At 44.7% G+C, this 20,759-nt stretch overlaps 1 long non-coding RNA gene across 1 annotated transcript; it reads left to right on the top strand.

Moving 5' to 3' along the window:
- Positions 1–60: 60 nt before the first annotated feature.
- LOC144703843 (uncharacterized) lies at positions 61–2,361 on the top strand. Its single transcript, XR_013581647.1, has 2 exons — positions 61–1,200; positions 1,906–2,361. It is a non-coding gene; the product is annotated as an uncharacterized LOC144703843 (long non-coding RNA).
- The last annotated feature ends 18,398 nt before the right edge of the window (positions 2,362–20,759 follow it).

Genomic DNA, 20,759 nt, shown 5'->3' on the forward strand with positions numbered 1-20,759 from the left:
TGACCTCTTCCCCTTTATAAGGGAAGAGGGGGGGGCCTAGCCCCCTTAGACCGGGAAGAATTCGATTAAGTTGTTTACGTTATTGTCTGGTCTCCCTCCCTCGTTAAGAGAAGAAGAAAGAGGGAGGAGGAATTGAGGGAGAAGAGAGGCGGTGTAGAAGGGTTAGAACAAGAGGCACCGCCCAAGGTCGCCACCTCGTTCTGGCCGCGGATCCAGACCGGTGAGAGGGAGGTCAGGCCACCAGATCCAGGCCAAGACCCCTCCAGGCTCCTCCCGGCGGCTTTTCATCATTGCGCACAGGTGCAACACATCTCCGCGTTGTGTGCCCCTCGAGCGGTAGTGGTGGAGCAAGAAAGCACTCCGGACTCACACCGGAGCATCCCCGAATCCCCACCAGGAGTTACGCATCCCCGTCGCCCAGCGAAGCCGTCCGCGTCCCTTGCCTCGCGCCGCCCCGATAGAACGGTTCGGGTCATCTTCTTGCACCGAGCGGGAGTCGGGACACCCTTGGAGTCCCGCGACGGTTTGAGGCAGGAGGCCGAGCTGACTAGTCAACCGGGCTGAACGTCTGCGCCCTTGAGGGGTGTCGAGAAGATGTATCGAGTTCGCGTCCCCGACTCGATCGCTCTTCCCCTCCTGTGGCAACCCGACCGTTGACCGACCACTGGCAGTGATCGCCCTACAATCACGGTGACGTTTGTGTTGGGTCCTAGGTACCTGCCTCGTCCCCTCACGGTATTCTCATTCGGGGTCGGGATTACGGTCCCCTAGACGCCCCCTGATCAGGATCCGTGCCAAGCAACTCCTTGCATTTGCCACAGACGACGACTCAGACGCTTGCTGATTCTCGCACACCATCTGCTCGACTAAGTGACTTGATGGAGGCAGAGCCGCATTCACCCCGCTGAGCCACCGAGCCCCGTCTGACGCCGCATTGGCTGAAACTCGCCACTGCTACTCGGTCACGCTGCGCCCCTCCTTTCAGGATGCGACCTCCACACCGGGGCGTGGGGCTCGAGCTAAACAGCCCACCCCCTTCGGTCACTCTCTCGCCTCCCCGACTCCTCTAACCTTTACATAGAGCTCCAGCATCATCATTGCTCGTCGAGCTGCCGCCGCTCTCCGGCGCCCCTCTATTACACCTGCTTCGACCAGCGCCGACCGTCAACGAAATCCTGCACTGTGAGCCACGCCGACGAGGTACGCCGTCCTCTCCCGTCTCTCTTTTATTTACCTTTTGCGGTATATTTTCGTCTTGACTCCACCGCGCTCAGGCTAGGTAGGTGAGAGAGAAGAATTGAGAAAACTACGACTCTGTGAGTGTCTTAACGGTACGGACGATACCGTCTGTTACATGCGAGCCCTACGATAGAATCCGTACGGCCGTAGATGTCTTCGTCACTCCGACGAGGTTCGAGAGGCCACCGTCGTCGTCAAGAAGCGACCCCGTCCAAGCTTGGAGCTCGATGCCTCCCTCGAGTCGAAGCTTGCACGTACGACACGTGGGACACTCACTTATTGCGTCGTAGTTACATTGACCCGTTAGGGTTCACCCGTCGGACGACAACACCGTCGATGTTCGATACCATCATCACTTATCGACACTGAGCCATCATACTCAGTGTCGACCGGACGACGTCCTAGACGATGTCTGACATCAATTGTTGATTCTGAAAACCCACAAAATCACCCCAATTTGCTTGGACCTTGATAAGGAAGTGTCCTTGATTCAAACCTGGTCCCGTTCCTCCTCACAAAATCAATTTGCTTAGTCATTGGTTCACACAAAAAACCCAGCTCTTTGTCCCACTTTTATGACAGTCCCTGGAACACGCTATAGAAAGACAAAGCTATGATTTTTTTAAAAGAACTAATATCGTTATAATTTTCTGCCAAACTATGAAGAAAAAAAGGGAGAATTGGACTACATACGAAAGTAGTTGTCATTCGACAGACCGGATGCATTGTTTCCTTTGAATGAGTAGCCGTTTGGCTGCAGTTTGGAGCGGAAATTTGCCCCAAGTGAGAAAATTTTCCATTGCGCCAAACCCCTTGGGCAGTGAGTGCAATTATGGGGTGTAAATATGAACTGTGCACCTCTCAAAATAGCCTAGTTTCCATGCATTTATTTACAAAATGTAACATTGAATTTAGTATTTTATAGCCGTAAAGACGAAGAAGACCTGAGAGAGAGCGAGGTCCGAAATGTGAGACATGAGAGACAGATGTGTTCGATCCACAGGAGGCTTGCACCAGTTCTTTAGAACAAAGAATATCATGTATGTATGTTTAAACATACCTCGATACATTGTGCTTTAACTAATAGAATCGAAAAGTCTTGAGGGAAGGCCTTTTGGATCAGCACACTTTGACTTTCAGAAGTCTCACTAAGTACTATGTTGCTCAAGAGAGAAGTCACAATCCCTTTGTCAATGAAGAACCTGGCTCGTATTTATAGTAACAGGGGATAGTTAATCATCTCTAATCTGTCTTAATTCATTCCATAATTTTAAGTAAGATAGAATTAGCCTCTACACATTTAGTAAGAATACTTATTGTTCAAAATTTCTTAATCCTGTCATTACTATTAAGTAAGTCACATTAATTTTGGTCTGAAAGTGATCACTTAATGATATACAATTATGTATATTATTCTTCAAAGATTAAAAAACTAATCTGACAAGATGAGGGATATATGAGAATCAAGACTCAATAATTGAGAGTGATGTGATTCGAGGCAGGAGATATAAGAAACATGAGACAAGAGAAAGATGAGAGGGACAATAATCAAGCAATGAAAAATAGGAGAAAAAATAAAAGAGAGAAAGATGAGAGAGAGAGAGAGAGATGGGAATCCAGAGATGAGTCAGAGATGAGTAATGAGGAAGAAAAGATACAATAGAGCAGAGAAAGAGATGGGAAATGAGAGAGATATGGATGCGATGAGAGAGCGAGAGAGAGACCCAAAGAGGGCAAGATGAGCTATAAGAGAAAGATGAGAATGATAGTAATCGAGTGATGCAAAATGAGAGACGAGAAAAAAAAGAGATGATAGAGAGATGTGTAATGAAGGAGGAGATAAAAGAGAGAGAGAGATACACGACAAGAGAAAGAGATGGACAATGAAAGATATAGGGGAGAGGGAGAAAGAGACAGAGAGATAGAGCGATACAGAGAGACAGAGAGACAAAGGCACAAAGAGAGAGATGAGCAAAAAGACAAATATGAGGACGGTAATTAAGTGATGCAAAATAAGAGACGAGAATAGAGAGAAACATGAGAAAGAGATGTGCAATGAGGGAGACGAGATATAAGAGATAGATATACGTAAAAAGAGAAAGAGATGGGAGATGATAAATGAGAAATGAGAAAAAGAGAGAGAAATAGAGAGAAAGAGAGAGAGAGAGAAAAGAGAAATGAGAAATGTGGAGGCACAAAGAGAGAGGAGAAGGGAGAATAAGTACAGAGATAGACAAGAAATGAGAAGGAGACACACATAGAACCAATAACTGTTAAATAAAGAGAGAGAGAGAGAGAGAGAGAGAGAGAGAGAGAGAGAGGTAAGAAATAAGAAAGAGAGAGAGACAGAGGTGAGAAATCAGAAAGGAGAGAGATGAGAAATGAGAAATGGGAGAGAGAGAGAGAGAGAGGAGATGAGAAATGAGAAATGAGAAAGAGATTGGAGAAATGATAAATGTGAAAAAGAGAGAGACAATATTTGAGAGATGATAACCTACGATACTGGATACGTAGCTCCAATATCATCACACTAGTGAATTCAGGAATAATCAGATAAAATGTTGATCTGTTTGAGCAGAGAATGGATTCATTTGACTTTTGAAGAGAAAGGATTTGTATTTGGCCTTTGTGCTTGCCCTTCCAACAATGGGTTGTTTTTTTGGATTCCAAGACACTCAGTTCCATCCAAGATAGATCAAATATGTTCTTGTTGGCCATCAATCAATTTGATCATCCATCGGGTCTGCATCCCTAAATGCATTAATTGTTTACTAAAAAACTATATTAATAAGTAGACTAAATGCAGCCTTTTTTGTGAAGTTGGTGTTTCAGGCTTACCCGAGATCCACAATTGGGAGTGCGTTTTATGGAAACCATTATTAATAGCAAATGAGAATCTTTATTACGCATAAGTACAAACTAAAAGATAGATTCCTATTTTGAGGATAATCATCCCATGTAATTTGGGAGTCTCATGTAGATGAAGCATTATACTTTTTGACAAATTAATGAGGACAAGGTTCCATGATAGGGTTCAATTACTTATCTATATCTTCAAGAGCAGGAGGTGTAGCTTGGCACCCAATGGGCTGGAAACTGAACCTATCAATTGGTTTAAATTGATTATTAATTAATGTATATGTTGATATATTATCTCAATAAGGTTCACTAATAATGGTTATTGGGCCATTAAATAGGTTAATACATGGGCTAGAGGGTCTCACACATAAGATCTACAAACATTGATTGATATACTTAAGCTATAAATACTTTTGAAAAATTCCTTGAATAAGTATAAATAATGGGTCATTTTATGTGCCCATGCCTACCAAACCTGAGAACCAACATTTTTGTTCTTTGTGTAAGACTCAGATGGTGAAAATATCCATTGAACCTTAAAGATGGTTTGGAAGAGAAGTAGAGGATATCCATCGTCATATAGATCGTGTGGACACGTCTAGAGGTCGGCTACATGAATAACTTGAAAACACTTTTATGGGGGCAACACAAGGGTGAAATTAGTTTGTTTATGTTTAATTTATATTGGTTTCTTTGTAACTTTGACTTTTAATTGGTCAATGGAACCTTTAGAAACCCACTAGAGGTAGGCTTCCAGGGGTTTTGATTGAATAAAGAAACGAAAATGTCCAAGAAGGGTACCAAATATTCATTTTTAATTAAAAAATGTCAGACGAGACTTGATTCCACTACAGCCAGGTAAATTCACTAGGCCGGGTCAATAGGGTTCGATGTTGTCAGTCAAGATGAAATGGGTAAATCTGATCTGATATTACCCATATCAGTCCAACCGGATTGATTGAGTCAACCACTCCGATCTGATATCGTACATTTCAATATGAATTGGATTGAATGAGATTGAATAAAAAAAGATTAATTAATTAATTATAAGTGCATGAGCCAAGATTCTGACCTCGATCTCATCATTGATTCTAAGATTATATTAAAAATTCTAAATTATTAGGGAAAATACAAAATAACTTATTTCTCAAATAAATAAGTTATTACAGATAACAATTTTATATTTTAATTATATTAAGCTTTAATAAAATTCCATGAATCATTTGAATTTTATAAATAATTATTTTTCAAAGTTTAGGTGTGATCATAATATTAAAATTTGTATCATTTACAATTTTAATTTTATGTTTGATAATTAATATAATTTTACGGTATGATGCTCTTGTCTGAGATGTGAAAAACCTGCATAGACCTAATATAGGTACTCCTAGGTTTAGTTGACAGATACTATTGGATGAAGGGGTAGACTCTATGAGATAGTCCTTTCACGCACATACATACTTGTATACCACACTCGGGACATATGTTTATATGTCTTAGTTGAAGGCATGTGTTAGTATAATATACTACATGGTGTGTACCTCATCATTGAGACCTTTAAAACTCATCAATCAAACTCTGAACCGTAGCACAAAAATTATGATCTCAAGCATGGTCCTTAATTATAATCTTTCTATCCAGATGCCTTTAAGTTGGGTAGGTGGAGTATAGGCTTACACAAATCTTTTCACGTTAAATAACAAATGTAAAATTCATACTGAACGCAATGGTTAGTTTAGAGTACTGTAAGTTGCATTAGTGTCCAGAACCAAATCTTGATCAGATATTGCAATGAGTTGCAAGTCCCATGAGATGGGTGCTTGATAATTTATATTCAGATTGGTGGAGTGTACTCCATGTACTAATATGTATGTTGAGATCCCGATCCCACTAGATAGTCATTGTTCTCTGCATCTATGTACTTGGGGGCTGTATGGAATAATAAATTCTAGTGAGAGAAATATTATGGTGATATTAGGATTTTTTTGAATTATTAATTGATTGGAAACATATTCAACATGGAAAGATGTTGTTGAGCAACCAAAAATGTGGCATATGGATGCTAATCATTTGATTGGCCAAAACTTAACTGCTTTGGTCAAGCATTTAAATATTCTTCTTAAGCCCGATCATGTAGATTATGTCCCTTCTGAGATTGGATTGAATGTGACTAAAGGAGAGATATTAGAGTTTTAATGATTCCAAGTCCTATTTGGAATTTTAGAGGGATTGGTAACCCTCACACTTAATAACATCTCCTTTCACTCATCAATGTTTACATCGGACACTATCCATTCCATTATGAGGAAACTCAGAACGGATCATGCGTATTGTCACTCCTTGAATAGGTTCTGGTTATTATGGACGAGATATTATTCATTGGAGTTACCTGTTGAAGAAGGGACACAATATGTTACCGTCATAGTGCCATATTCTCTCTAACCTTGCACGCTCATAATAGTATCTGTGTCACATCAAGACCTAGTGCGGGAGGCCCTATGGGGGAACTCACAAAACATATTCAGGACTAGCCTCAACTTGTTGATCTCCCTTGGGTTATAGCCGAGGATTTCAACTGCATTCATGCAAAATATTGAATGCCAAGACAGAAGACCCCCTAGGTTGAGGTCCATGCAGGCGTTCAAAGGCTTCATACACAAAACATCACTGTTGATCCACCTACTATAGGTGAGATTTGGACATCGTGGAATGAGCTCCAGGTCGGTGCTTGTATGTACGAGCGGCTTGATCATTTTTTACAAACATCATTGCCCTAATACAATGCCCTATTATAATTACACTTCTACTGTGGTATTATTCTGATCACTCACCATTGCTTCTTCTCCCAAACATGAGTGCTAGAGTCTTTAAACCTCCTTTCCGGTCCAGGCCATGTGGCTCCGACATGAAGCTTTTTACAGATTTGTACAAGACCATTGGCATGGAGAGATTTCTACATCGCCTATGGAGAACTTTAGTTATCAATTGAGAAATTTCAAACTCCACATGAAATGGTGGAATAGACACGTATTTGGGGACGTGCACGTAAAGGTTGAAACACTAAAGACAGAACTCCAGTAATTGAGCACCAACTTCAAGGACTCTGGACTAATGCAGGATGGGAGGGAAAGATTACAATTAGCTACCTGATTCCATTCAACGTCATGAGATTTACTATATCTAGAAATTGTGTATCTAGTGGCTTAGAGAAGGTGTTAGAAATACATACTTCTTTCATGCCTAGATTCAACATAGATCTTGACCTAAGTAATCAACCCTACTAGAGATGTATTATAGGATCCACAAAAGTTGGTGGTGGCGACGATGTCAACGCACCAACATCTGATGCGTCACAACCATCATCTGAAGTCAACACAACCGCTGAAGTCATGCGGCCATCGTCACCGGGTCAAGTCAATAGGCCAACATTAGACACGCCTCCACCCACGCACGCCCCCTCACGTGTCCTGAAACGTCGCCAAAGGCAGATCCAGAACTGCCCCCTGACGTGATGCGAAACCACGTCGTTCGTCTTTATTCTATTTCTCTTAACTGTATTTTCTCTTTCCTCCAATGCCTATATGTATGGGCCAATGTTTCAAGAAATAGTTAGGCAAGTTTATTTCAAGAATTGAGTTTTCTTTCTCTTCTTGGAGTACTTGCCCCAACCCTAGCTTCCTCCTCCCTATCTCCAATTGCCACCGCTGCTGCCGTCGCCGCCTCGCATCGTCGGCCATCGTCTTCTTCTTCCTCTCCCTCTCTCTCTCTCTCTCTCTTTTTCTCCCTTTCTCTCTTCCCTTCCCCCTGATCAGTTCCTCCAAGCGGCGCTAGGATCCCAGCGCCGGCCGCCCCGCCAGGGCCGCCCGCGCTTGGTAACCCAGCGCCGGCCGCCCCAGCTAGGGCCGCCCACGCAAGCGCCAACCACCCGCACCGGCAGCCCTAGCCAGGGTCGCCCACGCAGGCGTCGACCGACCGCACTGGCAGCCCACCAGGGCCAACCGCGCAGGCGCCAGCCATCCGCACAAGCAGCCAGCCAGGGCCGCCCGCGCAAGCAGCCAGTCGGGGCCACCCACAATGGTGCCAGCCATCCGCACAGGCAACCAGCCATGGCCAGCTACCGCGCCCTCCCCATTCATCGCTTGACAGTCTCGTCCTTGCTAGGGCCACTCAACGCCCAGAACGCCGAGTCCTATTCGTCCAGTGGGTCATACAATGCCCGGAACGCCGAGTCACAATTCGACCTGAATTTCCCGCAACCTCTTCACGCACTACGGTGCTGAGGTACGCCTGAACTCTTTGGTGTCGAAGTGTTCTTTGTCTAGTGTTCCACCGCCGACAGATTTGATTTGATTTAGAACTTCCTAAAATTCTCTCTTTCATGAGTTTTCCGCGACGTGAATTCGAGTATTGGATTTGGTGCTTCGGCATCGTCGCGGTGGTTGAAGACATTACTCCCACCCTCGACGAGGAACAGGGCTGCAGCACCATCATTTCATCGGTTTTAGGTTTTCAAATTCAATCGTGTGAACGCTGTGGCCTGTTTTATCCTTCTACCACACCCGTCCTGCATTTTCCACCCTCATTATCATTCGTGTCTCTTTAGTCGTCAGCCTCCCTAGTTGTCCTGCATCAGTTGGCGACAACTAGCATTACCTACTTTTATTCCCTTTTTACCTCCTAGCCGATAGAGATGATAGAGGATATACTCTCCTCTATCCTACACCTAGAGAATGACTAGGAAAACACCGCACATCCCTTCCTACACAGACATAGATTAAAGAAGTAACTTTCTCACTTTATAGGAATAGGGGCCCAATGCCTGATAGTTTTGAAGCTAAATTCTACATAGTTTTTTTGGATATCTTACGTGTAGACTAAGTGCAGTCCATCACAGAGATCTTCATACACAAACTTTTTCCTAGAAGCTGAAAATCCATTGTCCTTGCGCTTATCCCTAAAGTGGATAATCTAATTTCTTTAAGAGATATTTCACCCATTAGTCTTTGTAATGTATGCTATAATGTTAAATCTAAAATCATTACAAATTGACCTTGGACATTCCTTCATAGACTTATCTCTCGTGAGTAGTGTGTTTTGTCAAGGGCAAACAGATCCATGACAATATCATGCTAGTTCGTGAGTTAGCAAATAGACATTAGGCTGTGATATTTAGGGTTCAAATGTCATTATCAAATTCAATATGGAGAAATCCTTTGATAGAGTCAAACAAACTTTCCTTTCCAAAGTGTTGTCACCCTTTTGTTTCCTTCATGCATTCATCAATCTTGTTCATGCGTTTATTGGAGAGAATGATGTCGAACTTCATCGATGGCGTTATCTGACGGATAATTCACTAAGTGAAATGTAACGACATGAGTGCAAATGACCTAGGTGCAATGTACGTGCAGGCACCGACTCGAGGAGATTCGCAGAGCTCCGAGCGGGCAACCGGTGATGATGACGGTGACCTTCTATCCCTCATTAGAGTGATGACAGTGACTACAATGCCGAATGAAATAATTTTGTAGGGGCTCACGTGTAACGGACAGGCTCGACCTGTACTTGGGAATTCGCTCAAATTATAGTTTTCTCAATAATTTTCACTCACCTAATCTAACCCGAGCACAGTGGAGCACAATCAAAAATATACTAAAAGACGTAATATAACTGACGAGTAGAGGGGAATGACGTACCTCGTCAGTGGAGGTGTTCATCATCAGCATCTTCGTTGGTGGCTTGAGAACTGACACGTGTGGATACAATGGAGGAGTGGTGCCAGAGACGGGCACGGCTTGGCTCGATTGGCGGCGAGTCTGATGAAACTCCATACGTCATGGATGTTAGCCGACAGATGCCATGACGTGATGGCTCCGACCGTCTCCGGGTCGGCGGCGACGCCCTGGTACATGAACGAACACGTGTTTGTCCTTCTAGCTAGAGTGACGTCGTGGTTATATAGCCAAGGACGCCCTAAGATGATGTTTCTTACTTTCATGGGAAGTACGTCACAGAGGACGCTCTCATCGTAGGAGCTCACCTTCAATAGTACGCGCATTGACGTTTCACTGGCAAGGATGAAGCATCAATCCACGACACGTCATAGGGAGTCGGGTGGGGTATGGCCGCCAATCCTAGTTGGGTGACCATCGCATCGGAGATGGTGTTGATGCAACTCCCCCACGATCAACTTGCATACCTTGTCGTTGATCTTGACATAGGTATAGAAGATTTAGGTGCGAAGGGTTGCATCGGCCATCGAGTCAGATCGTTGCATTACAGGTGCAGGGCGTGTTAGTAGGGTGGCTCTAGGCGGCGGCCGTGTTCCACTCGTGCCAGGATGATTTATTACGATATTGGCCAACTAACGGCCAGTGGGTTGGGGAGCTAGTGGTGGAGTCAGTCTAGGTTTAGTGATCTGAATGTATCCACCTTGTTCGTCAGGTTCTTTGTACTCTTGTGCGAACTCCTTGTCTACACCATACTCATTTTTGTGTAGGGGTTCCATCTCGCCCATCTGGTCGGGGTAGACGTCTCCAAAGTCGATCAGTAGTGCCAATGAATTGCACTGACTAGCTTGGTGCCCTTTCCCTTGGCACTTAAAGCACATGATATGTGTCTGGTTCACAGTAGCGTCATGGGCCGTGGTATCGATCGTGATGGTTCGAGCAGGTAGTCCTAATCCCAGTGAAGTGACCAGGGCATTTCCTTGCCCTGTGACATTTTGTGAAGTCCGAGTGGATGCGAACGGAGTGGATTGGGTGGGTGTGGCCCGATGTGGTGCTGGGGTAGCATGTGTAACGACTCCTCGTCATGATGCTCTATGTGCTCTACGATGTGATAGGCATCGTCGACCTCGACAAGGTTATACTTAACCACCTTTTGTGTAGGGTTGGTCGAAGCTCATGAGCAAAGAGGCCGATGACGATTTGTGGGTCCTCCACAAACTGGCATCGCATTTGGCACTCCTTAAAAAGCCTCAATATATTCTGTCAACGATTGTCATAGGTCCAGCCATGAAGGGACTAATATCATCTGGTATTGCCATGGTACATACTTGCTCCTCAGCTTCTCAACCATCTCGGTCCAGGATATGATGGGCCATCCTCCTTGTTCAGCTGCGATGCGCTCGTTCTCCCAAAAAATCTTGGCCTATCTGCTAAGTCTTGTCTCCACATATTCGACAGATAAGTCGTCGTCCATGTGGTACCATAAAAAATAAGAGTTCATACTCGACTCCCACTTGATGAACTCCTTCGGCTTTCCTCGACCCTTTGAAGATGGCGATGTCGGCTCGTACGCTCTTCTAAATCCTGGCACGATGCTCCTCTCATCGACGCGCGTAGTCCTCCAAGAGCTGCTCAGGTGCTGAATATCCTCCATATCACAGTTCGGCATGTGGGGGGAGTGGGGTCGGGTAGCATTCGTGGTCAACCCATCATCGTTGTCGACCATCATACAGGGCACGATGATCAGGTATCACGCGCGGCAGGTATCGAGGAACCTCATCTGGTTCATCGTATCGTCGATCATAGGGCCCAACAAAGTCATCTCGGCAAGCCGATAGGTTAGCCTCGTACCCACGACCATAGTTGTCTCGTGGGCCTTTTCCATCCTGGACATAGACGTCCTGTGAATCACGTGCAGGATATCGGTCGGGACGTCGGTCTCGATGCATCTCGTCCTGCCACTTGTCGTCGAGGTACTCGTCACCTTCAATGGGCATCTGCGGTGGCTCTAGGGGGCGTGTGACCCTAGGTGGGGTCATGGGCTCATTCTGGCGCCACGGGCTCAGGTACGATGATGGGTATCGCATGCACTACGGGTCGTGCTAGTAGCTGCTCCACACGTTCGGTGACGGCAGTCAGGGTGCAAAGATACGCTATGTGTTCTTTGTTTAAGTCCCCATGGGGTCGATACTGCTCCTATGTTCTCCCTCATCCATGTCATGCACCTCTGCCAAGTGCGAAAGGAGCCTGGGGTGTAGGCTCGTCCACGGGATCCTTCTCGTGAGGGTGACGATTCACCATCATGTTCTCCTCGATGTCACTAAGGTAGGTAGTTCCTTGTGACCGTGAGGCACTATGTTGAGATCAGGCTCGTCCATGGTGGCCACGGACGTGTCTGCATGTCGATGAGTGCAATTTGTTCGGGCTCCGAAGGAGGCGGTGATGCACCACCTTCAGGCGCGAGCAGACGATGCTCCAAGAGTCATATAGGGCTGACTCTTTCGAGCGGTGATGAGTCGTCTCGTCGTAGTGAAGGCAAACCTTCAGAGTGCATCCTTCTACTAGATCTCGTCTCAACGACCATGGTCAATTCCTCAGGAGGGTACATAGATGGGTTTTTGAAAATGGCTGGATGCAGATGTTATGATGCGAGGGTACGGAGGCGTACTGTGGAGGTCCCCAAACCTGGCTGCGATACCAAAAGATGCCGTACGTCGTCGATGTCATCGTGTGACGGATAATCCACTAAGTGAAATGTAACTACGTGAGTGGAAATGACCTAGGTGGAATGTACGTGTAGGCACTGACTCGAGGAGATTTACCGAGCTCCGGGCTCCGAGCGGGCAACTGGTGACGATGATGGTGACCTTCTGACCCTCATTAGAGTGATGACACTAACTACGATGCCGAATGGAATAATTCTATAGGGGCTCACACATAACGGACGGGCTCGACCCGTATCAGGGAATTTGCTCAAATCGTAGTTTTCTCGATAATTTTCTCTCACCTAAACTAACCCAAGCCGGTGGAGCACATTAAAAATATACTGAAAGACGTAATATAACTGATGAGAATAGGGGAATTATGTACCTCGTCGGTGGTGAAGCTCATTGTCGATGTCTTCATTAGTGTGGATACAGTGGAGGAGTGGTGCCAGAGACGGGCACAGCTTGGCTTGGCTAGTGGTGATGATGCAGCTCGAGAGCGTGATGTCAGAGAGCGTAGGCACGAGGAAGAGGATGGCGCTGCACTGGCGTGCGGGTGTCAGGCAGCAATATAGTGTGGCGTAAACAGCCTCGAGCACGGTAGTACGATGAGCGTTAGGAGGGGGGGAAGTTAATCGGGCGTTGGTGTGTCAGCGGGAACCTGGTGACGTCAAGAGCAATTGGGCACTGGTGCAGCACGCTGAGCAGTGGCAACGTGAAGACTCATGACATAGGTGTGGAGGGCAAGATCGACGTAACACCCCATTGTTCACTCAGTTGGTCGACTGATAATCGACACCAGTGACCAACGAAGTCGCAATCATGATTGACAAGCCCCTAATTATGAAAGCTGGAAGTGGGACGACGGGGTGACCTGTTAAATGCCATAGGAAACCTGACGACGTCACCAGAGGGCAGTGCGTGTACGCCCGACGGTAGGTCATCCTTGATGTAGAGGAAATGGTGCCAATGGAAGAGGAACGATAGTCGATAGTGTCGCAGCGTTCGACACTCATCGGTGTGATAGACACCCCTCACAATAGCCACAAGGGGCGATCGTCAGGCAGCCCAGACCAGCGGGCGAGGGCCAAGCTGTGTAGGCATCGGGACTTGCACGATGTGTCAATGCGTCGCACAGGGCTTCTTGCAGCATTGGGACTTGGAGGCGGTGGGACTTCGTGCGTCGTGCCGGGCTTGTTGTGGCAAAGATTGTCGTGGGGATCACCCCCTATGGATAAACTGGGTGCATGGGGCCTCATGCGTGAGTGTTGGCGTAGCAGCATCGCAACAATACGGTGATTCTTCCGTGTGTCGTAGGTTGACGGACGACCCGACTTCTTCGTGCGTTGGTGCAATGGGATCAACGGGAGGACCATCGCTGATGAGTCTAGTGAGGCAAGTCGAAGGTGCAACTCAGCCCTGTCTCTCTTCTCCCTCATTGTCTTCTTCCTCTTCTCCCTCCTTCTCTTCTCCTTCTTACATTCTCTCAAGGTGAGACCTGGATGAGTTATAACTGCCAGCAATACAAATCCAGATCTGCCACTGAATGTGTCCATCATGGCCTTATATAGGGCCATGATGGACCCATTACATAGTACACATAAGGGGCCCAATAAGGGACCCCTTTTACAACATTGAAAAAAAAAAAAAATGGAGAAATATTAAAACGACTTGAAATGCGATGATACGAACACGTCATGATGAGTACGGTGAACTCGTCATGACAAACACAAACATGAAATCAGTCGAATAAAACAGGTAATTAAAATGCGAACGCGTGCATGGTCATACTCTACCCGGGGTATTTGAACCCGGGCCTCTTCACGATTGTTTTGACGTGCCGATCGGGGCTGGACACGGACTGACGGTGATGTTGAAGATGACGATGACAGCTGCGATGATGTTTCAACGACGTTGTTTGGGTGCGCTCTATCAGAGAATCATTTCTCTCTATTGATGGATGAAAAATTCACTTGAATCTTCGCTGCTAGGTTTACTCTATAGAAAAGGTGCTATTATCTAACCCACCCTTTCATATTGATGGAAGAGTTCTTTAGTCGATCACTCACATGAGCGATCACCCGCGGTCTCATCCAATCATATTTTTTGGAAAGGGTTTCCCAAGCATCTCTTATTCTTTGTTCACAGATGATGTGATCCTTTTCCTTATTGGATCTAAAAAATTCATTAAGGATCTTATGAGTGTACTTGCTGCGTACGAGGGGGCCTTAAGCCAGCTCGTCAATGACTTGAAAAGAAGCTTTACGGTAGACCATCTACAACCAGAAAATGCTCATAGATATTCTAACATTAAACTCGACACTCACGAGGATGCCTACGTTTTGACTATCTTCCATATCCCACCTTTCTTAGTCACACACAACATTATTATTCTGATGCTTTGTTGGTCTAGTGAGAAAGAATCTCGAAGGATGAAAACTCCATTTTTTATCATCTAGAGGGTGCATTCAACTTATGCATCACATTCTCTTTTGCATCCACGACATACCCTAGCCGTACACTCTATATCTCTCACTATTCTTCGATACGTGGAGCGCCTATGTGGACACTTCCTATGGTTGTGTCACTTAGAAGAAGGGCACCAACATCATTAGGTCTCTTCGCACAAAACATGCCGACCGATGGAAGAGGGGGGTCTAGGGACCAGACACTCTCAATATGTCGAAGACATGCATCATAAGAAACTCGTGTGGCTTATGCATGTCCCTTGCTCTCCACTTCAACGGTTTATATCAGCCAAGTATGGCGAGTGGGGTTGCTGTGAGTCTGATATCAAAGGCCCCAAAGGGTGACATGCTTGGCAACACCACTGGCTTGAGATATCCACGGTGATCCATTGGCTCATAGATCAAGGCATGATTAGTGTATGGTACGATACTCTTGGCTTGCAGATATTGCCATGGCTCGTTGCCCCACTTTTCTACACAACCAACTCCAATAACCGTGGACTAATTGCTAAGGGGGAACATAAGACTCCTATTGGCAGCAACATCACTTCTGTTAGACTTCTTACAAACAACTATGACCACTAAGATAGGGACCTTCCTCGACCATCTTATCTAGACACATGCTTGATGGGAGTTTCTTCTATTGTTCCTCTTGGTCACTCTGTTAGTTCACGCTGCCATTGTTACCCCATCTCTCCTAAGGTTAAGACTATGAAACACCTCTTCTTCCATAGTGAGATCATTACGTAACACCACTAGAGTGTTTTGGCAAGATCTTTATCTCATAACACGCTATAAGCTTAACCCTTATCTACATATTACCATAACATACTTACTATGGGTGGTATGGAAGGTGCAAAACTCTTCTTGTTTTGCAAGGTCCACCATGAGCGCAAAGTTGTCATGAGCCACGTTAAACAATAGCTATGACAAACCCATCACCTCGTACCACCTATTTCTCAACTACATACGTGTGTTGCACTTTGAATTAGGGCATCCCTGGTCACTTTGACCTGCATCACCACACGGCTACAAATTGTCCATTGATACCCACCGCTAATGGTTCTCTGAAGCTCAATGTGGATGGTGCGGCCAAAGGAAACTCGGTCCCAACTGGTAGAGTTGGCATATGATCCCGTATAAAATAATTTTTAAAACTCATGCATATAACAGAAATATTTGCGTCCTAATGTCCATATTTGCATGTTATCATAATTAAATGGACTAAAAAAGCCTTTACAATAATTTTATGATTATTTCCACATTTTCAGATATTTTTACATAACATTTTGACTTTAGCTTCATTGAGGAAATAGTTTTTCCAAATCAGAAAATATTTGTTTAGAAGTTATAAAGGCATTTACAATTTTTTCTGGATTTTTCCATGTTTTCTTCGAATTTACTGACCAGTATTTGGTTAAGAAAATATTTTCTAGAACTAAGGGAGTATATTTTACAATTATTGGTTGGATTTTATAAGTATTTTGAGGGGTTTCAACCTCACCATCACGTGTTATTTATGATTTGCCAATCTTCCGCCCAATGATTGGTGATGCCAATCATTCACGATAGAATCACTATGGCATTGTGATTTGATATACCATATTTATCCAATGAACACTTGATGTAGGATGACTAGGAGTGATGCATGTAGGATGACTAACTCAACTAGGGATGGATAAAACAGACCACAAAATAATACAATCGGTTTTGATCCTTTAACTCTGGCAAAAATGTTGATGGTGCAGCCCCTTTCATCGGTCGAGGGTGGGAGGACTGTCTTACAACCACCACGGTGAAAACAAAGCTCCAAATACAATATCTCAAACGGCTGAATTACGGGAATATTCAAACCTATTCAACTAACCTATTCTACTAAGTCTGACAGCTGTGGAAAAACACACAAGAAATTATTGGATAAGTAATGCAGAACAACAAAGATGGACCTTTAGTGCTGGTGTAGTGCAAGTGGGTGATGCAAAAGTTGTCGACGCGTCATTGGCGAGAGCAAATGGCGTGTATACAACTGCACAGTCAGTTGGCATAGGGTCAAGGGGGAAGTCGCCCACTCGTGAGGTTGGGGGCAGCGCCCCGAAACATAAACAGTAAGCACGGCACACAGTTGCAGAACCATGAGCTTAAGATGACATTTTTTAATCAGGTGGGTGATGGCGCACAGTAGGCAGGCGGTTGGGCGCGACATGCGGTAGGCGTGCGGGCGGGTGCAGTGCGAGCAGGGATGGGGCGCATTGCATGGTGGCTGCATGGGTGGGCGTGGCACACGATGGCCACGCAGGTGGGCCCGGCGCATGGTGGTTGTGTGGGAAGGCACGGTGGCTACTAGGAGGAAGTTCTCCTCTCAATGGCAACAGCAGCGGCAAAGGCGGCTGTGATGGCAAACATCAGCGATGGCGGCAGAAGAGATTAGGGCAACTTTATTTGGAAGAAAAGTGGAATCCCAAAGAAAATCACCAAGTAGTCCAGTACAGCATTGGCCTATGTATAGGTCTTGGAGGAAAGAGGAAACTTTCAATAGCAACAAAATTCAAATCTAATTTTAAATGATGCTCAAATCCCCGGTCTGAATTTGATGTTGGCGACAGGTCATGACGTTGGACGACTCCTGCGGTAGTGTTGTCATGTCCGGTGATAGTGCCTGGTTGTGTGCGGCATCAACACTAAGCTTTTCATCAATGTGGCCCATGGCTCGATATTGAATTTTATTTTTTATCACATGCAATCATCATGTGAAAGTGGTCCAATGAACAAAATGCTTGCCTTTTTCATGCAATAAATGCACGTGAAAGAACGATGACTAATTTTTAATATCAAATTTCAAAGAACCTTTTTGCATTAATTATGTTAGAATGCTGGGGCTGATGTAATACGCTAACGGCCGGTATCGCCCGGCATGTATTACACCACAAATGACGATGAATGCGACAAATTACCGAGACTCAATGATGCAGGTTTTGAAGTTCAATGACGACTATGACGAATTAACTAAATAACTAAGACAATCAATTAAGTTGGCGAAGTTCGATTGGACTCGATCCACTTCCCCAACGTCCCTTCGGATTTACTAGATGCGTAAGATGAGGGGTAATTGTACTACCCAGCGGCCTCCAAGCTTAGTGTTGTACCGCCAAAGAGAAAATTCATTAACTCTCACTAGATGTAAACTGATTCAGTAATCAGAGTAGGAACCTAAATCTTGAGGCACAAAAAATATATCAACAAATACTGTAAGAAAAGTAATGAATTGTGTTGGCGAGGGAGAACGCTGGAACCTGTAGGAGAATTTCTGTAGTAATCGTTGCAGGTTGAAAAAAGAAAGGATGTAACGCACGTCGGAGACGCACCCTCGGCTGAGGTGCAACAGAGTCTGAACAACTGGACAAGAGGATTGTTCGTCCGCTGGCACGGTCGAGGGGGCCAAGAAGTGTGAGCGGGGCGGCAGTTCCAGCACACACAGTGATATCGTGAGGCGCACAGGAATGCTGTGCGTGCAGGCGGTGATCGGCGTGCGGTCGTAGTGTGCACGAGCAAACTGACGGAGGGCACAGCCGCAAACGGGTGCGACCGCGCGTTGGTGGAGCGACAGTGTGTGTGAGCGGTTGGCAGCCGGCGTGCATGCGGAAGATGCCCACGGAGTTGAAGGCATGCACGTGAGTGGCACCGACGACGAGTACGATCTGTGGCGCACCGCACCGCAAACTGAGAAATCCAAGAATCTGCTGTCTTGGCCTTTCTTGTTGGTGACTTTCTTTCCCAAGAGATTCTTGATTGTTAGGTGCAAGAAGATCCAAGAAACAGGGTTCTGGACCTTCTGGGCGAGAATGGAATCTCTAAGAAATGGCAAACAATAGCAGGGGTGGGCAACAGCAATGCGATTCTGCAACCCACGATGATGTGGAAGATCGGAGCGGATCAAGAACTTTGCTTCTCCAGGGGTTTCTTGAACAACACTTGGCGACGATGATGCTTCAAGAACGGTGAACTTCCTAGGCACAGTAATCTTCCAATGCAGTGGACAATACAAGGAAAAAAGGGGCCACGAACCTGGACGTTGGGTATAACCACGTCTCCACGATCTAAAAATGACAATTAGAAAACAATACGGGAACTAGCTATGGCTAAAAAAAGAACAACTCCACTTGATTTTCAAATTCAGTCTGCTTGCCCTCTTGGGCATGCCGTCCTTATATAGGGCCGTCGGCATGCCCAATTGGGCATAACTGGAGGGAACCGCCTCGAGACGAGCTGTTCTCTCAAAACGACCAAAAAATAAAATCATTTGGAATGGACAAGGCCAAAACATGACAGGCCCAGTCCAAGATACATCAGGAAATTAAAACAATAAAAAAAAAATAAACGATGACAGAAGCGGCTCCAATTCATGCAGAATATTTAAACAATGCATCGTGGGCGTCGGCTCGTGCGGCTCAATGAGGTTGTTGGCGTTGTTCCGTCTTGGTGGCGAGATGGTCCCCCATCAAAGGCAGATCGTAATACATGACATGCTCTCAGCTGTGGTATATTCAACATTTACCAGTATATGATTGTATTGCTTTTAGCGTTCAGGGCAGGTGGTGGCACACTCTTCAATGGCAGAGAAAACAAGAAAACCTACCGATGAATCAAAATGCCGCCCTTTCATCTGGTGGCACCTGCTTGGAGGAGATAACAAATGTATCCAACAATTGAGATTAACCATTTTCAAAATTGTGATATCTAAAGATCTAACAATCAGAGTGAGCCCAAATTTTGAGGGCAGGTTTGTATTTTCACCTTCAGCAATCTATATGGTTGGATCGTAAAAAAACATCTAGAAGAAGGGGGGACATACTACAGAAGTTCTCCCCAACCACAAAAGTTGTATGGTGGAGTTATCATCAATATAGAGCCATTTGCTAATAATGATAGAGTATATCAAAAGATTGCTAGCATTGTGAGTTGAAGTCCCTGTGAGTTATGGATCTGATTATTAAATCCTTATCTGACTTATTATCTCACATCATTGTTAACTTTAACATGAAATCTTCACACCACTCTTCTTGATATTCTGAACCTGCTTACCATTGTAAAGGGATACTTTCAGAAGGACTCTTCATTAAAAGGATCAACAAGAAGATAAAGGCACTTTTTTCCTTCAAGAGGGACAAGAGGAAGAATAAATTGAAATCAAATGCAACAAACAATGACAATGATAAAAAAAGCATGTTTCCCTTGCATGACAAAGGGTCACTAGGAGAAGAATTGCAAGAAGTACCTAAAAAAGATTGCTTAAAAGAATACTCATGTTGATATTTCAGGTATTGATAAACTCAAAATTAAGATTTATGTTTATACTTCTATTCATTAAACTCAAAATTTGGGTTTTAATTTGTTTTTGGTGCTTTTGAATTTAACTAATTAGTAAATAAATATGTACACACTTATTTAAGTCTAGTTAGTGATGGGTAATTAAATTTTTTTTTTCATAGTGATTAAATACATATACAACCTTGGGGTCGAGAGACGAGGAAAATGTAAGCCGATAAAGTGGTAATTGTTAAAAATATTTAAGATGGTTATATTAGATGAGGACATAAGAAGAACTAGTAAAGATGAAGGAAGTGAAATTAATGATATAATAGAGTAAATAGATGATAGAGATGTAATAAAAGGAATGATTTGAGTAAAGAGAATGCCAATAAGATGGCAAAGAGATGGGGATGTAAAAGACACAAGGTGCGATCAAAATGTGTAAAGATGTGATG

The sequence above is a fragment of the Wolffia australiana genome, chromosome 5 (assembly GCF_029677425.1).
Source record: "Wolffia australiana isolate 7733 chromosome 5, ASM2967742v1".
In the NCBI taxonomy this organism is placed as follows: Eukaryota; Viridiplantae; Streptophyta; class Magnoliopsida; order Alismatales; family Araceae; genus Wolffia; species Wolffia australiana.